The 18,677-nt window shown below is 37.0% G+C and overlaps 1 protein-coding gene and 1 pseudogene across 2 annotated transcripts in view; both read left to right on the plus strand.

Annotated features, from left to right (window-relative positions):
• Positions 1 to 18,677, plus strand: part of LOC103122660 (mitotic spindle assembly checkpoint protein MAD2A-like) — a 71,575-nt pseudogene that overhangs the window by 38,551 nt on the left and 14,347 nt on the right.
• IL13RA2 (interleukin 13 receptor subunit alpha 2) overlaps positions 1 to 18,677 on the plus strand; it is a 90,690-nt gene that overhangs the window by 14,926 nt on the left and 57,087 nt on the right. The window contains exon 1 of one of the 2 annotated variants that reach the window (XM_007533264.2): positions 10,894 to 10,988. The exons of the other annotated variant lie outside the window; for it this stretch is intronic. The gene's annotated coding sequence lies outside the window, so the exon portion shown is untranslated. Of the gene's footprint in view, positions 1 to 10,893; positions 10,989 to 18,677 lie in introns of those variants that run through there. 2 annotated transcript variants of the gene reach the window in all.

Consider the following 18,677-nt stretch of genomic DNA (forward strand, 5'->3'; position numbering starts at 1 on the left):
TTTTATTTGCTCTGATATATGGCAAGTATTATAGTAATATTATTGTTTATAAGAGGTCCTTTAGTACCTCTTTCAGGGCAGGCTTGTTGATAGTTGTCTCCTTTAACTGTTGTCTGTCTGAGAAGGTTTTGATCCCTCCATCTAGTTTTAATGAAAGTCTAGCAAGATATATTATCCTTGGTTGAAACCCTTTTTCATTCAGGGCTCAAAAGATATCTTGACATTCTCTTCTGGCATTTAGAATTTGAGTGGAGAAGTCTGCTGATAGTCTTATGGGTTTTCCCCTGTATGTGACTTTTTGCTTTTCTGTTGCTTTTTTTTTTTTTTTTTTTTTTGCTTTTCTCTTTATTCTTTTCATTGTAACTATGATGTGTCTTGGTGTCCTCAGGTCTGGGTTGATTCTGTTTGGGACTCACTGGGCCTCTTGAATAATGTCCTTTCTGTTGTTTATGTCTGGGAAGTTTTCTTTTATTATTTCCTCTAGAATGTTTACTTCCCCTTCCTCTCTTTCTCCCTTTGGTAGGCCAATTATATGAATGTTACTTCTTTTGAGATCATCCCATGTCTCTTTTGTTGTTTTCAGTGTCTCTCAATCTCTTTTTGAGCTCTCTTACCTCTTTCTTTGTTTTCTCTAGCTCATTCTCTGTCTGGCTAATTCTATTTTCTGCTTCTGTTAATCTGCTTTCCCTTCCTTCGACTTCTTTCTTCAGTTCAGTTATAGTATTAGCTTGTTCTGCTAATTGGTCTTTTAGCTCAGCTTTTTCTGCTTTCTTTTCTCTAATTATCTAAAAGTAGATTGTATTTTCTTTGAGGGTCTCCTCTGTTGTTTCCCTGATTCTGATAGCCCTTTCCTCCATAGTTGTCTTCATTTCTGTGATTATTAGGTTTATTGTTGCTTGTATAGTTTTCTTATCTATGTTTACTTCTGACTGATTTGGAGTTTCTTCTGGGCTCTTGTCTTGATTCATTGTGGTAGCAATTTTATGTGCTCTTGATTTAACCATTTTTTATTGATGTGTTTTTTTATTTTTCTGTTTGGTTGTTCTTCAGCTGTTGTGTTTTGAGTACAAGCCACGCTATACTAATGACTTTTATGACAAATGCAGTCAACAACCTCAGAGATTACAACAATAGTAACTGAATAAGGATTGATGCAGTTCATCCAATACCGGTTAGCCAAATAATACCTCCAGTCCAAGAAAAAATAGCAATCAAATCCAAAAGAAAAAGAAAGAGAAAGGAAAAAAAGGGAAAGCAAGAATAGACAATTATACAAATCTACTGTCCACTATAAGTTTTAGGGATAGGAAGAGGAGAAAAGGAAGTAGAGAAGACACACACACACACACACACACACACACACACACACAGTCTACTTCGAGTCAGATTTCTTCCCCAAAATAATTTACAAGTGAGCATTATTGAATTCAGAAAGCAAAAGAAGGGGGAAAGAAGAAAAGAAGAAAAAAAGAAAAAAAGGAAGAGCAGTGAAAGGAAAGAGGTTTTTTTTTTTTTTTTTAATTAACTAGGAGGAGGGTGAAGGGATTGTGGAGGGATTGTGTAGAGAGAAACAAGTTCCTGTCAGAATGGATAGGATACCCAGTCATCTATCAGTGGAAAAAACAACAACAGTTAATTTTGTTCAACCTGAAGAAGGAGTTGGGAAAAGGGACACGAGTATATAATAATAGTAATAATAAAATAAATTGAGTACAAAACCCTAACAATCAGTCCAGTCTGCAGCTTGGACCTCTTTGCTCTCAGCCTGAGCAAAGACATCCAATTGTAAGAATTATCCCAAAACAAAACAAAACAAAAAAAACAACAACAAAACAAACAAACAATAAAACTCCAGGTAGTCCAGATAGTCTTTCCCAGGCAGGGATGAGACTCTGATTGGTCAGGTATTTTGTCACTCAAACAGACTTTCAGCCACTTAAAAACAAAGAGAAGTTAAACAAAATCGAAAAGGCTTGGAATGACACCCTTGATGAGCCTGGAATCTTGATAAAGGAAATAGCTCACCAGGAAGCCTGCTAGAAGTGACTGTCCAGCCCCCTGGGGGCTGGTTCTGTGGTGGGGGGAAGCGGTAAGCTCAGAAATAATCAAAAGATTTTCCTTTCTTTGTCCCCACTGGCCTTTGTTTGTCAGCCCAAGAGTGAGTTATGAGACTCTATTTTGCTGTCACTCTGAGCAGCCTGTGCTCACCCTCCTACAGACAGCCCAGTTTCCTACATTATCCAGAGAATCCAGGTTGCAAGCTGCTGCTTTTTTAAACTCAGGGCAGCTGCTGCTCTCAAGTCGCCATCTTGGCTCCACCCTCAGAGATCCAATTTTCTATGTTCTTCAGGGTCCATGTCTTTAGCACTCATTGCTTGAGCTTGATAGTCAACATGGAGCTGCATAAAAAAATGTTGTTTGGGAAATGGTTTCAGAGTTCAGAATAGAATTAGAAAGCGGGATTAGGGCACAGAGTAACTCCCAATCTTGAAGAAAATACATAAATACAATGAACTGTTTACTACAGCAATCTGACCCGGGGCCCTCATCCATTCACAGTTAGCACAAGAATCCCCGTCAGACTTAGCTCACAGTCCCTGGTCATAGCTGAGGACATTCTAGGCTGCACTTATCTTAGGACAAGTCTTCTTCAAGTGGCAGAGTAGTCTGACCCAGCCTTCCTAAGAGAGTGGGGTAGTCCTCATCACTGCTAAACTATAGTAAGAGCAAGACTCTGGAGAGACTTGCAAAAGGACCAATGATGATGTTCTTGATGGAAATGATCAGTGACAGTAGAGAGAGGGACCTTTTGGAGGTCTAGGACCAACATCCCTATGTTGAAATCCAAAGATTCCACTACTAGGACTCAAGGTGATGAGGTGGCCTGACAGCGACCAAAAAGACCTTTATTAAGTGATTCAATTTCTTTCCCTTATCCAGCTTTTATAGTCCTTTCTTGGTCTGAGGATCTTAGACTTTCTTCCAGTTGTTAAAGCATTGAATATCATTTATTGTATTCAAACCAGTATTAAAATTATGGGGTCTGGTCTCAGGTTAGGAAAGAAATAGGCTGTGAGTTTTTCTGCATTTACCTGTTTGATGAGGGTTTTTTTGCCTCCACAGTTATTGCTGGTGCTTGATGCCTACACTACAAGTCCACTGCTCCTGGTGGCCATTTTCTCTGTTTTATTGCATAGGACAGAAAGAAATGGGAGAGGAAGGGGAGATATAGACACCTGCAGACCTGCTTCACTACTTGACCCCCCCCATGCAGGTGGGGAGCTGGGGGCTAGAACCAGGATCATGCATGGGTCCTTGCATTCCATACCATGTGCACTTAACCCAGTGCACCATTGCCTGACCCACTTATCTGTGATTCTAATAAAGTCTGTCATAGGGACAATAATTATCTTGTACTTGAAAATATAGTTTTTGCCAGTATATCTCTTGGCCAATTGTATACAGTGTTTTTTCTTATGATTATCAAGTGGTAACTATTATTCTGATACTCTGTCAGAAATAGTATATGTTTTCTTTATATTTCTGAATTTTAAAACATTTTTGGATTCCATGGGAATCTTTGAAAGAACAACACATTAATATCAAAACACATTAATATTAAAACAATACATTAATTCAAATGTCCTTGAATTAATTTACTTATATATTATTATTTATTCTTAAGTTAATAATTTATTGACCAGATTGGCATTATACTAAAGTGTATTTATTAAATAAAAATTATTGAAATTTAATCAGATAAATTTTGTTTTACTATGAAATTATAACCTTTCTTTTTTCTCTATCTTTCTCTTCCTCCTTTTTCCCCTCTTCCTCCTCCTCCTCCTCTTTTTCTTCCTCTTCTTCCTCCTTTTTATTGTTAGTGATTTAATTATGATCGACAAGATTGTGGGATAACAAAGGCACAATTCCAAACAATTCCCACCACCAGAGTTCCATATCACATCCCCTCCATTGGAAGCTTCCCTGTTTTTTATCTTTCTGGGATTATGGAGCAAAGCTATTTATGGGGTGCAGAAGGTGGAAGGTGTGGGTTCTGTAATTGCTTCTCCACTGGACATGGGCATTGACTGGTTGATCTATACATTCAACCTATTCCTATCTTTCCCTAGTGTGTTCGGGATCTGGGGAGTTGGAGTTCTAGGACACACTGGTGAGGTTTTCTGCCCAAGGAAGTCAGGCTGGCATCATGGTATTATCTGCAAATTGGTAGCTGAAAAACATTAAGATACAAAGCAAAATAAATTGTCTAATAATCAAGAACCTAAAGGTAAGAATATAACAGTTGAGACTTGGGATCTTCATGTTGGGAGAAGCTAGGAAGTCTATTTTAGGTATATTCCAAGGAGACCATGACTTTACTAATATTTACCTGAGCCTGATAGCTAACATGCAGGTAGGCTGAAAGTATTGTCTGAAAAGATGGTGTCAGAGTTGGGAATAGGACTGGAAGGTTGGATCAGGGCAGAGAGTAGCTCCCAGATACAGGAAAAGTATATAAATGCCGTTAACTGTAAACGCCACCAATCTGATGTAGGGCCCATGTTTATTCACATTTAGCACGGGGGCCTGTGTAATCTCTGCATCCCTGTTGGTCTGAACTCATATTCCATGGTCATAGTTAGGAACATTCTAGGCCACACTCATTTCAAGACCTGTCTTCCTCGAGTGGCAGAATATGTTGACCCAGTTTCCCTTTGGAGAGTGGGGCAGTCCCTACCATTGTTGCTCTACATTGAGGGCAAGGTCCTATAGAGGCCCACAAGAAGGTTTATGATGTTGTTCCTAATGGAGATGACCAGTGATGGTGAAGAGAGGGGTCTGTTAGAGTTCTAGGCACATCATATCTGTGTGGGAATCCCAGAATTCCCTGACTTGGGCCCTGGATGATGGGATGGCTTGGTAATGACAAAAAAGGGCCATCATTAAGGTCTACTGGTCTCTTGCCTTTATCCAGCTTTTGTAGTCATTACTTTATCTGACATGATTGGGCTTAGGGTGATTAAGGGAACTGAAATAATAGGTGAGGAGGGTATCTAGGTTCAAGTAGAAAGCCCAGGAAACACAAGGGTTTTAGGAAATTTATGGCAGAAGCTGGGTGCAAAGACAATATGCATTTATATTTTTACAATAGTATACCACAGTTGTTATTATAAAGAATAGAATTTCACCTCCACCATCTTTTCCTGAAGGCACCCACCCTTTTCATCACAATGGATTGAATTTTCCTATCTTCCATGTTCCCTTCACTGCCAAGGACTCTATTGTAGTGTTCTATTCTCATCACACTGTATTTATACTATATATTTTAATTCTATTAAATAAAAATTGAGCTACATGAGATAGTGTCTAGCACAACTCTGTATCTCTAGCATCTAGTGGGTATTGCCCTGTAAACCTCTGAATAAATTCAAGTGAATAGAAAGCAGAGTCTGGTATTGCTGACCTCCGTGATCTGTGGGTTTACATTTAAGTTTTCTTGGTGTTAATCTGAGGACTGGATCACAATGTTGTTAACAGTATTCTTCAGCCCATGTATGTTTTCTGAGAATATCATCTCTGGTGTACTATTGTTAGATCTGTGGTAGTAGGGAGGGGAATTCAGAGTTTTTAAAATCAGGAGGTTTCAGAATAACAAAAACTGGATTTCAGAGAAAGCAGGTGGTACTGATGGCCTCTGCCTGAGAGTGTACACTTTATAGGACACTGCTTTTCCATATAGTAAGGAACGAGCTATCAAATAACTTTTCAAGTCCTGTTACTGGGAGTGCTGTACTGTAAAATAATTGCTCACAATCTTTGAATTTGCTTAAATGTTTAAAAGCTGTATTCAGAGCTGGCAAGACAAAACACGGGGAGTGTGCTTTGTGTGCACTATTCAGTTTTGAGCCCAACACCCACCACAGTGAAAGAAGTTTTCTATCTCTGTTTCTTTATCTGAAAAATTTGGCCTGGAGCAGTGAAACCCCAATGAAGCCACACCCACCCACCCCCAAGGGAAAGAAAAAACAAACCTGTATTCAGACATATGAAAATTTGTTAAAAACTGTATATTTGTTCTTCTATTGCTTATTTAATATTTTTTAACTTTACACAGGATATGATACTCAAATTACTTCATTTTAAAATCAATTCAGGAATACCCATTTCCTGTTTTGATAGTCAGCAGGTTGAGAGCCATGGTTGTAGACAGTGAAAGGAGTATCATGATCCCTTCTAGGAAACTGTTTTAGCTATTGAAGTGTCAGGAAGAATCACAACAGTCGTGTAATTATGTATAAAGAATACAGGAATGTGGCGGGTTCAATAAGTTTGGTTTTTTCCTTAGATTTTTTAAAACTTCTGGAAAGTAACATAACTTATTGAAATATGAGTAATATTCTATTCTAAAACTGAAATAGTATCAATAGAGATATTTTAAGATATAATGCATAAAAGCATGGTAATATACAGTGTATGTTCTTACTAATGAGGCTGAGGATAATCTTGTGTACCCTAGTTGCATTTAATGATATTTGTCTAAGAAATCTCAGTTCTGACTCAGTATGGGCACAAAGAGAACCACTGTCGTTCAGCACACAGAAGTTTGGTAGAAGTGTAATGTAAGCTATACTTTTAGAATCGATCTGAGCTCCTGGGAAACTTTGTAAGCATCAAGTTTTTGGTTTTTATGCTACCCTTTCACATGGTGTTGACTGGTTTAATTGGACTTATGTCTCCAGTCTGAAAGCTCAATTCTTCCTGGGTCTCTGTTGAAATTAGGGCACAGTTCTAAATCTTTTTGACTTATTTCAGCTGGCTTCCTTCCAGGGACTGACTGTTGACTGTTTGCAGATTCACTTGGATGATATGGTCTAATTTTCCCAGAAGAATGACTTGATCCCACTATCCTGAAGCAGTCCTCCACCCTGAAACTTTGATGTATCCCTTCATTCCATTTCTTTTGATGACATTGATCCTGTCCTGCATCCAATATGGGTTTACACTCTCGATTTTGGTGTAGATCAGCTTTGAGCTAGGGAGGTACTGCTTCAGTTAGTCATATTTAACTGTCTTTACTTAAATTAGGTACACTCCCCTGTTTTTCTTAGGAGTTGCAGTATACTTTGTGTTAGAAGCAGAGATTAATGAGTGCTCTCAGGTACAAGCTACACAAGAAACCTCTATTATTGATAAAGTATTATTGATGAAAAAGTAGTCAAGTAGGACCCTTAATATATTAAAATTAATTGTCTTTTTAATGTTTTTCTTGTCACCTCAAGGAGTAAAACTTAGGTTATGATTAAACTGATTAAACTCTCCAATCAGAGTGTAAACTCATATCTTATAAATGTTAACATATGAGGCATGATACATTAATGCTTCTAATTAGTCTATTATATGTTTTTAACTTATGACTCACATGTCCACAGATTAATGTACTGATTCATTACAAGATATTATTAAACTTTGATCTCTTTGAGTTATACAATTTTTGTTATACTTAACAGTATAATGAAATTAACTATTTGCAAACATCAGAGATTTGGAGAAAACAGGAAGCATGGAGAAAATTTCCTGGAGAAGTGTTTTTTTTTTTTTTCAGTTGAAGATAATTGAGTTAGTTGGAACAGTAATCACAGGAAAAGAAAAATATGAGTCTTGGTATTATTCTCATATGAGCTTAATAATTTCTGACAAAAGTGATTTTGAGATAGTCAAACTAGCTGAACTCTGAAAAACAGATGCTAAACTCTCTAATCTATTCTTCCCACCTTTGTAACAAATTTAGAGTGGAACATTAGCTGCACACATAAATTAAAAGTGATATCAGGGTAAAACAAAGTCAGTAATGGACTTCATTCAGAGTCCTTGATTTTATGTTTTAAAAATTTTATTTTATTTATTTATTTATTTATTTTCTGTTGTGTGTGAGAGATAGTTCAAATAGATAATCAGCTTTGGTTTATGGTGTTTCCAGAGATTGAATATGGGGCCTATGGGACCTCAGGAATACAAATCCTATGCTCTAACATGTGCACTATCTCTCCTGTCCTTTTAGTTGATTCTTTGTAAAACATATATTTGGGATTTGAGACATATAATTAAGTCTGAACCTGTGTTCCTAAGCAGAGAAGTTATATTTTGTCCATTAGAAAACTGTGTGGTATATAGACTTGATCCAATCCAAATAGTTTTCTACTTTGGAATAAATTACAGACATCAAACTAATTTATTTTAGAAAACATCAAAATATTTTGGTTTCTTATGACTTTGCACAGTTACTGGGCATGGAGACTAAATTAGGTGTATAGAAAAAAATCAGAGACTCTTGAAAGATGAAGAAAAATTTGATGGTGAGTTGAACTTTTTATTTAATTATAGCTGGGTTGAAATAAAAACATCACTGTGTAATATTTATATTGTATTTTTATTTTATTATATAGAGACAAAAACTGAAAGGGGAGATAGGGAGAGAGAGAGACAACAGCAGCACTGCTTCACCACTTGTGAAGTTTCCCCCTGTGTTTGGGGAATAGGGACTTGAACCCAGGTCCTTGTGCATGGTAACATTGTGTACTCAACTGGGAGCATCACTGCCCAGTCCCTTCCTTTATTTTATAATGTTGGAAATAAATGATACATTTTCAATATATGATACTGAATTTTAATAATAGTACCACAGATTTTAGAAATTAGAGGATCATTAGGCACTATTTCTGTTGATTTTACATATGAAATACTGACCATTTCCCTTTTAACACTTTATTGAGAGAAGTAAGAATTTATGAGACAACTGTTGTCAAAGAAGCACTGTTTCTTATCTGCCCATGATAGGTGTTGGGATACCACCCCCACCACCAATTTAAGTCTTACCCCACCATCCTGGACTGAGTCTTCAATGCCCATTCAAACCCATCTACCTTCCCATTTAGAATCATTGCCTCTGCTGCAATAGACCACAACTAATGTAAGTTTCATCCTGTGTTTTCTCTCTTTATTTCTTCATCTTTAAATTTTTTAATTATTTTCTTTCTTTACTTATTGGATAGACAGTCAAAAATTGAGAAGGTAAGGGAGGTAAAGGAAGAGAGACAGATAGACACCTGCAACACTGCTTCACCACTTGCAAAGGTTTTCTGCTGCAGGTGGGGATGAGGGGTTTGAACCTGAGTCCTTGCTCACCGTAACAAGTGCACTCATCCAGGTGTGCCACCACACGAACCCCTCTCTTTCTTTGCTTCTTAAGTTGTACACATGGGTGACTTCATAAGCTGGTCCTCCTTTTCCTTCTGGCTTATTTCACTTAACACAATTCCTTCAAGTTTCATAAAAGTCGTAGTAAAAGAAATGATTTCATCATTTTTTTGCAACTGTATATTATTCCATTATGCATATGTACCACACCTTTCTTAACCACGGACCTGTTCTTGGGCATTTAGATTTTTTTTTCCAAGTTTGGGCTATTAAAAATAGTGTTGCTACGAACATAGGTCTAAGTCCATTAAAACTGGACCTTTTTTTATTTTTCCTCTTCTTAGAGAGAAAGACAGACAGAGAGAGAGACAGAGAGAGAGAGAGAGAGAGAGAGAGAGAGAGAGAGAGAGAGAGAAACCACAGCATCAAAGTCTCCTTCAGCGTGGTGGGAGCCAAGCTTGAATCTGGGTTGCACACATGGCAAAACAGTGCTCTATCCTTGTGAGCTATTTTGCTGGCTCTGAAACTGAATATTTCCTAGCGAACATACAAAAGCAATTTTTTGTTTGGAGTGGAAGATTTCAGTAGAAAGCTTCTGAGGTTCCATTCAATAAATTGCAACTGAGGTCCAGAGTGGCTAAGGAAATTGTGTAAAAGACTGGGGTATTAGCTCAACTGTTAGAACACTGGACTTTCATGCATGAGACAGTTTGATCCCTGACATCATATGTACCAAAGTAATTCTCTGACTTTTTTTTCATGCTTCCTCTTTCTCTCTCTCTTGTTTCATGGGAAACTCTCTCCCCTTTCATATGCAAAATATAAATCTTTAAAAAACGTCCAATTTCCCCTAGCTGATTGGAGCATGGAGAGCCTTGATCCAGGTTTCTGGATTCCTTTTCCATTTATGATTCTTTTCATATTTAAAGTATTCAAAATCCAAGGAGGGTACAGAGATAGCTCTGCCTGTTTGAGCACCAACTTGCATGCTTGAAGTTCCAGAAGCTGCAGGCTAAATATACAGGACCATTTTATGTCTTAGCTAGCTGAGCAGAGCTCTGGCATTTTCCCTCTCCTCTCCTCTCCTCTCCTCTCCTCTCCTCTCCTCTCCTCTCCTCTCCTCTCCTCTCCTCTCCTCTCCTCTCCTCTCCTCTCCTCTCCTCTCCTCTCCTCTCCTCTCCTCTCCTCTCCTCTCCTCTCCTCTCCTCTCCTCTCCTCTCCTCTCCTCTCCTCTCCTCTCCTCTCCTCCCCTCTCCTCCCCTCCCCTCCCCTCCCCTCCCCTCCCCTCTCCCCTCCCCTCCCCTCCTCTCCCTCTCCCCCTCCCCCTCCCCTCCCCCTGCCCCTCCCCCTCCTTTCTCTCTCTCTCTCTTCCTCTCTCTCTTTTTTTGTTTCAAAATAAATAAATCTTTTTTAAGTGAAGTACTTGGAAAATATACTCTGAGGAAACAACATAAACCTGGCAATCATATACTTACCTTTGGATTATCTTTTAATTCCCACTGTGATGAGTCACATAGTAAAATAACATTGGCATACTGAAATGCCATATCAGGAACTAATTAAAAAGAAAAAAAACCCTCAGTTCAGTTTGTGGTTTCTTCTGAATTTTTTGACAACTGTGACTTTGCTGACCTGCTTTGAATGCAAATTTTCTCATGAAGCTCCACCTACATAAAAACTTTAGTTCTAAGGTCATTCAAACCCATTAAACTAAGAAGCTGCTCATTGAGACAGATTTTAGTGGACTTGCAGAAGAAATTGACTTCAACTGGGCTCATTATTTACTTACAGTAAGTTTGAAACTTAAATTAGGTGGAGGGGCTGTGGTGACAGAGGTAACTTGTTCTGAATACTTATTTGTTTCACTTTCCTCACCTTTAAAAATAGGCCCATACATCCTTTTGGTAAAAAAAAAAATAATGAATAGGAAAAGAAACCAGCTTAACTTGCTATAATGTTAGTTTGGGGAAAATGCTGCATTTTTACGTGAAGTTAATTGGTAGATACTAGATACTCAGTCTAAGCAGCGCTATTGTTTTTAATTTTTACTATTACGTTCTTGTTAGCTGCTATTTTCCATAAAAAACACAAAGATACATTTTATATGCAACTTGGTCCTTTGAAATGGAAAGGATAGCTATATTTTTTGAATTATGAGATTTTTTCTTGTATATGAGAATATTCCACTGTAACTGTTCTTTCATAAGATCTGACATAACTATAGGCCTTCTCTAAAATGAATTTTATTTATCTTTATATGATATTTAATGTATGAAACATGCATATATTTTATTTATTTGTATGCTCTGGTTCCATGTATTAAAATGTAATGCTAACTACTTTTGCTCTGAAATGAAGTAGCATCTTATACATTTGATGATGCTTTTCCTCTGAAAGCTTTCATAGTTTATACTTAAATATAATCATTATTTTTTATTTTGCTTTTAGTTTGAATACTTCCAGATTAATTTTCCTGTCTCATATGTAACAAGACATATTAAAACCATGACATAACAACAGGGAATTTATTAGTTATTTTTGATAGGAATTTTATTAAAAGACAGAATGTATTAGTGAGTCCAGGACTCTCTAAATTACAGAAACTTCTTTGTCTCATCATTACTGTTTAAGATAATAAAAGATAAGAACTGAGAGATTTGGTTTTTACTTTTATAGATGTGTGACCTTGGGATGAGCGCCTCATCCCTTTGGATGCATGCTTCTTCATTTGTAAATATGAGTCACATGTCCTGGTTCTGTCTAATGTTACAAAATATAATAGAAATTTTACAAGTGTTCATTTAAACAAAGATTACCCAAAGAAGAAGAAAAAAAACTATTGACAAATATTTTAATGTTAAGACCTTGCATGTAAATGAAAAGCTGCTTTCAAGATATTTTTTTGAACATCAGAAATGTCACCCACATTTAACTAAAACTTGAATGGGTAGGAGGCAGACAAATGGCATATACATTCCTGATGACTTTTTTTTTTTTTAGTGTTTTCAAGAACTTGATAACAGGTAGCTCTTGGATATGAGAAAAGCAGAGTGTAGGGAATTACAGTTGAGTTATTATACTTGCTGTGATGCACTAGTCCATTCAATCATTTCTTAGGTCCTATGGTGGCAAATATTATTTCCTTTGTTTTATTATGACATAGAAAACTGATTTATTTTGCCCAGATCTGTGTGACTGCAATCTCCATGTTCTTTTCCACTTTCTTTCACGCTGTGAAATCAAGACTTATTCTGGAAAGTAGATAACATGAGAATGTCATAGAGAGGGATGACATATATCTACATGGTATGACTTGAGAGGTAGGGTACAGATGCCTGTACCCTATTTAAAGGCTGTCAGCGCTGCCTTGCATGAGTTTCTACCACTAATATCATTGATTTGGATGTGGAAAGGGAATTTTTTTTTCATTGCCAGTAGAGAAGTTGAGGGGACTTTCAGGTGTGCATACATTTAGAGGGGGTTATATATGGAGTTTCATGTTACTTAATATGTTGTCAAGGACATGATAAGGAGTTCTGATTTTGGAACCAAGAAGACCTATAATTGAATCCTGAGCTCACTCTATTTTAGCTATTTAACTTGCATGTGACATTTACAAGTTCACTATCTTCTTGTGTAAAACAGGCATAATTATAAGTCCTTTTTTAAATAACCATAGTTCTTTGAACATCTGGCCTGAGTCAATACCTGTAGAAGAATGAGATAAATACTAGAATGCAAGTCATGAGAGTTGTTAATCTGCTACACCTATTTAATTCTTGCAAACAAAATTTCATTAAGCATCTATTATTGCCATGTACTATGCTGGGCACTGGGGACACAACAGTGAACAATTTGAAATACCTGTACTAATATGTTTACATACCCTGCTCATATAGAGAAGGGTAAATGCTCTTTGTATTTTAGAGATAGGAATCTAAAGATTGATACAATGATAAGCAAAATAGGTATAATCTCTGACCTGAGATTATAGTCTAAAGGAGTGGAAATTGACCAGATAATCTCATAAATTAATATACTATTAAAACCATTAGTAATCTCTGGGGCTGGGTGGTGATGCATTTGATATAGTGCACACAGTTTAAGCTTGAAGACCTGGGTTCAAGCCTCTGGTCCTTACCTACAAGGTGGAAGCTTTAGAAATGATAGAGCAGGTGGACCCAAGTTATTGTCTGGGGAGATGATATCATGCCTGAAGAAAGAGCTAGAAAGCTTTATCAGGGAAGAGAGTAGCTCCCAGATATGGGGAAAGTGTATAGATATTGTTGACTGTAAACCCCATCAATTTGATCTGGGGCCCATATTAAGTATAGAAGCCTATGTAACTTCTGCACTTCTTGGGAAGGTGCTTGATAACTGTTTCAATTTCTTTGGCTGTGATTGTCCTGTTCATATTTTATTGTTCCTTTTTATTTAATTTTGAAAGTTTGTAGTTATCTAAGAACTCGTCCATTTCTTGCAGGTTCTCTAGCTTGGTGGCATATAGTTTTTTTGTAGAAACTTGGAATGATTTTGGATTTCTGTGATGTCTGTTGTGATATTTCTTCTGATATTTACAATCTGATTTATTTGCATATTCTCCCACTTTTTATTTTAAAAAATTCTGTTCAGATGTTCTTTTACATTAAAAGATTCACAATGCTTCTCATGGTAAATGTAGCTTCTGCATGTGTTAAAAAATAGACCTGAGGTCTGCATTGAAAATGCTTGAAACTCCTTATAAATCATAAAGTTTGGTCTTCCTAGCTCTAAAATTCTATTTATTTATTTATTTATTTATTTATTTATAAAATGGAAATATTGACAAGACCATAGGATAAGAGTGGTACAATTCCACATATTTCACACCACCAGAACTACATATCCAATCCCCTCCCTTGATAACTTCCCTATTCTTTTAAAAAATTTCTTTATTTATTTTTCCTTTTTGTTGACCTTGTTTTATTGTTGTTGTAGTTATTATTGTTGTTGTTGTTGTTGTTGATGTCATTATTGTTTGATAAGACAGAAAGGGAGAGAGGAGGGGAAGATAGAGGGGGAGAGATAGACACCTGCAGACCTGCTTCATGGCTTGTGAAACAACCGCCTCTGCAGGTGGGGAGTCAGGGGTTGGAACCAGGATTCTTAAGATGGTACTTGCGCTTTGTGCCATGTGAACTTAACCCGCTGCACTTCCGCCCGATCCTCAGCTGCCCTATTCTTTTTCCCTCTGGGAGTATGGACCCAGGTTTACTGTGGGGTGCAGACGGTAGAAGGTCTGGCTTCTGTAATTGCTTCCCTGTTGAACATGGGCCTTGTCAGGTTGATTCATACTCCCAGCCTTTTAATCTCTTTCCCTAGTGAGGCAGGGATCTGGGTCTCCAGGACACATGGTGGGGCCATCTGCCCAGGGAAGTCAGGTTGGCATCATGGTAGCGTCTGGAACCTGGTGACTGAAAAAGAGTTAAGATATAAAGCAGAACCAATTGTTGACTAATCATGACCCTAAATAAAGGCTGGAATATTGCAGGTGAAAATTTGGAGTCTCTGTTTTGGGAAAAGCTAGTAGGTCAATTTTAGGTATATTCCAAGGGGGCCATGACTTTACTAGTTTTTTCCTGAGTCTGACAGCTAATATGCAGTTGGACCCAGGTTATTGTCTGGGGAGATGGCGTCATAGTTGGAAAAAGGACTATAAAACTGGATCAGGGAAGAGAATAGTTCCCAAATATGGGGAAAGTATATGAATATTGTTAACTGTAAACCCGATCGGTTTGATCTGGGGCCTATGTAACCTCTGCATCCCTGTAGGCCTGAGCTCACATTTTGTGATCAAGGCTAGGAACACTCTAGGCTGCACTAATACAGTACCTATCTTCCTTGGTTAGTAGGTAGAATATGTTGTCTAACTTCCATTCAGAGGATGGAACATTTCCTACTATTATTGATCTACATTGAGGGCAAGGTCCTATATAGGCCCACAAAGTGGTCCATTATGTTTTTCCTCATGGAGATGACCAGCAACAGTGGCGAGAGAGAAATGTTAGAGGTCTAAGCCCATCATGTCTATGTGGGAAACCTAGGACTCCCTGAATAGGGCCCCAGATGATGGGGTGGCCAGGTTGTGACTAAAGAGTCATCATTAAAGTATGCCAGTCTCTTGCCCTTATTCAGCTTTTGTAATCCTTACATTGTCTGACAAGGTTAACTTTGGAGTGATTGAGGGACATGCAATAGGAGGTAGGATAGGAGGGTATCTACGTTTAAGTAGAAACTATTTCATTAAGTACTTTAAGGTGTCTTTTTTTTAGGTCTTTTTACTTGCTTGCTTCATTTATTGACTCACTGCAAAGTACTATGTACTTTTGCTTTAAGGTATATGTTTTCTCCTAACTTATGGATACATGTACATATGCTCTATCTCATAGGCCCTGATTTATATCTGGGTTTTGAGGTTTTGTTAAGAAGTATACCACCAGAAATAGAAATTTTTAAAAAATATATTTATTTATTCCCTTTTGTTGCCCTTGTTGTTTTATTGTTGTAATTATTATTGTTGTTGTTGTTAATGTCATCATTGTTGGATAGGACAGAGAGAAATGGAGAGAAAAGGGGAAGACAGAGGGGGAGAGAAAGATAGACACCTGCAGACCTGCTTTACCGCCTGTGAAGCGACTTCCCTGCAGGTGAGGAGCCAGAGGTTGGAACCAGCATCCTTAAGATGATCCTTGTGCTTTGTGCCAAGTGCACTTAATCCGCTGGCTAACGCCCGACTTCCCCGAAATAGAATTAAGGAGTCCTATGAGTTAGGAAAGGTTCTCACCAGAGTAATGAAGGTGAAGGTTCTCACCAGAGTAATGAAGCTGACATTCCACTCCTGACGTCACTGGACACATTCTGAAGTAAAGCATGCTGAGGTGGTACTGTTTGCATTCAAGAGGTTGGGATCAGCAGATGCAGTATCAGTTGGTATAACATGAGAGAAGCATGAAGGAAAGTGAGCCCCTAAAGTTTCTTGGCCTGGGAGAAATATGGGCTTTATAGAGAAAGTGGAAGGCTCCTGTTGTCTAAGGGTTTAAGAAGGCAACAGATAGTTATTGCTATAATCAAATTATTTGGCAATTGGGTTAACTTTGAAAATCCCTTTGTTGACATTTGCTGTATCATATAAGACCTCAACATAATTTATATCATTTTATACTATTTACATATAGCTGTGTCTTATTCTGTTCCTTTTTAAACCTATTCAGCTACTATGCATTTATTCTTAGGATATTGGTTTGCCCCCTTTGTTATACAAAAAAAAAAAGATGCCATCAGTTGTATTTGAAGCTCTTATCCACCTACCTTACCGTCTTCTACATTTTCAGCCTTTTGTCCTAGCTTAGAAAATATATTAGCCATTCTGCCTGTCTAAGGTCAACCTCTATACCTTTGCTTTATATCTTAAGCTGGTTCTCTTGTTTGATAAAGGATCTCTTTACACAGTAATCCTTTTGTCTTCTGTATTATTCACTTCATTTTATCTTTGAGTTCTTTCTTCAATGTGGAAAAAAGAACAAACAGATGTGACACCTTTTCTTGACTCTTCCTTGTATAATTAAGACCTGTACAACTCATGCATAAACGTTTCAACGAAGCATAGTCTACTCACACAGGGTCTTGCATAAAGATAGTTCTTATTTCAAAGGGAAAGAGACATATTTCAATTATTATTATTGTTATTGGTTTTTTTTTTTTTTTTTTTTTTTACTTTTCCCCAGGCCTTCACTTTTTTTGGCATGTAATGTGTTTCACTTTGGGATACTTAGGTTGTTTCCAATTCTAGACTACTATAAATAATGCTGCAATAAATGTGGGAAGGCATACAATTCTTTGAACTAGTGTTTTTGTATTTTGTGGAAAAATAATCAGAGGCAACATAATTGCAACATGTGGAATTTCTATTTTTAATACTGCTTTCCATAATGACCGCTGTAATCTATATTCTCTAAGGTTTCTCTTCTCTCTACATATTGTCTTTTGGATACTAATCACTCTCACAAGTATGCGATGATAGTGCATTGCTTATTTAAGTTGCATTTCCCTAGTAGTAAGAGATGATGAACTGCTTTTTACTTGCTTATTTGCTATCTACATATCTTCCTCGCAGAAGTGTCTATTTCAATCTTCTGTCCATTTTTCATCAGGCTGCTATTTTTAATTGTTGACTTTTATGTGTTCATTGTATATTCCGGATACTGATCTCTCTACAGATGTATGATATGCAAATAACTTCCCCATTCAGTAGGAAAACCTTTTGTTTTAATGTAGGTTTATCTAGTTGTTCCCTGATATTTTATTTGTTTGTTTGCTTTTTCTCTTTTTTTCTTTAGCAGATCCAAGGTTTCCTGCATGTGCAGTTTAACTTTACCAAACCAATTTTTTTCTATTTATTTTTAAAGCACTTTATTGAGAAAATAATATTTTCACATTTCAACTGTTGCTATCATGAGTGTACAATTTCATATCTCCCCATGATAGGTGTTATCACATCAACTTGTCATCTTTCCCCATCATAGGACACAGGTCTACACACTCTTTCAATCTGCTTCCAACTCCCCCCTTCTAGAGTCCTTGACTCTGTTACAATAGACTACAGCTAACCAATGTTTTATCCTATATTACCCCTTGTTTTTTTCTTAAATATCTACTGTGAGATAATCTGGTATTTCTCCTTTTCCTTTTCATTTATTTCACTTAACTGATTCTTTCAAGTTAATCCAAGTTGTAGTAAAAATCATCCTTTATTACACTGCATAATATTCCACTGCATATATATATATATATATATATATATATATATATATATATATATATATATATATAATGTCTTCCTTAGCCATCCAAGCAACAGGATTCCAACACCTTCCTCACCCCCCCTTCCTCTCTTTCCCACAGAATTCTTTGCTTTGGTGCAATACACCACAGCCAGTCCAAGTTTTCCTTTGTGTTTTCCCTTTCTGTCCTTGTTTCTTCAGTCTCACTTATATATGAAGTCAACCAGTCTTTATTCTTCTTTTGGATTATCTCAACATGATTCTATCAAGTTCCATGTAAGATGAGGCAAAGAAGATTACTTCATTTTTAATAGCTGAGCAACATTCATATGTATATATGAATTCATATACATATGTATATATGAGTTCATATATATTCATATATATAACAATTTTATTATTCACTGATGTTTGCATGTTCAAAGTAGTACAATCTGTCATAGACTAAACTTGGAAACAAGCCATGACAAATTGCACTGCTATGAAAATATGTATACATAATTCTTTTTGGATAGCTGTGTTTGCCTCCATTGGATAAATTTCCAGGAAAGAAATTAGTGGATCCTAGGTATGTTCATTTCTAGTGTTCTGGGAAACCTCCAGACTTTTTTCCTATGGGAATTGGACAAACTCCTACACACCAGCAGTATAGGAAGTTTT

Source organism: Erinaceus europaeus, chromosome X, assembly GCF_950295315.1.
Source record: "Erinaceus europaeus chromosome X, mEriEur2.1, whole genome shotgun sequence".
Taxonomy (NCBI): Eukaryota; Metazoa; Chordata; class Mammalia; order Eulipotyphla; family Erinaceidae; genus Erinaceus; species Erinaceus europaeus.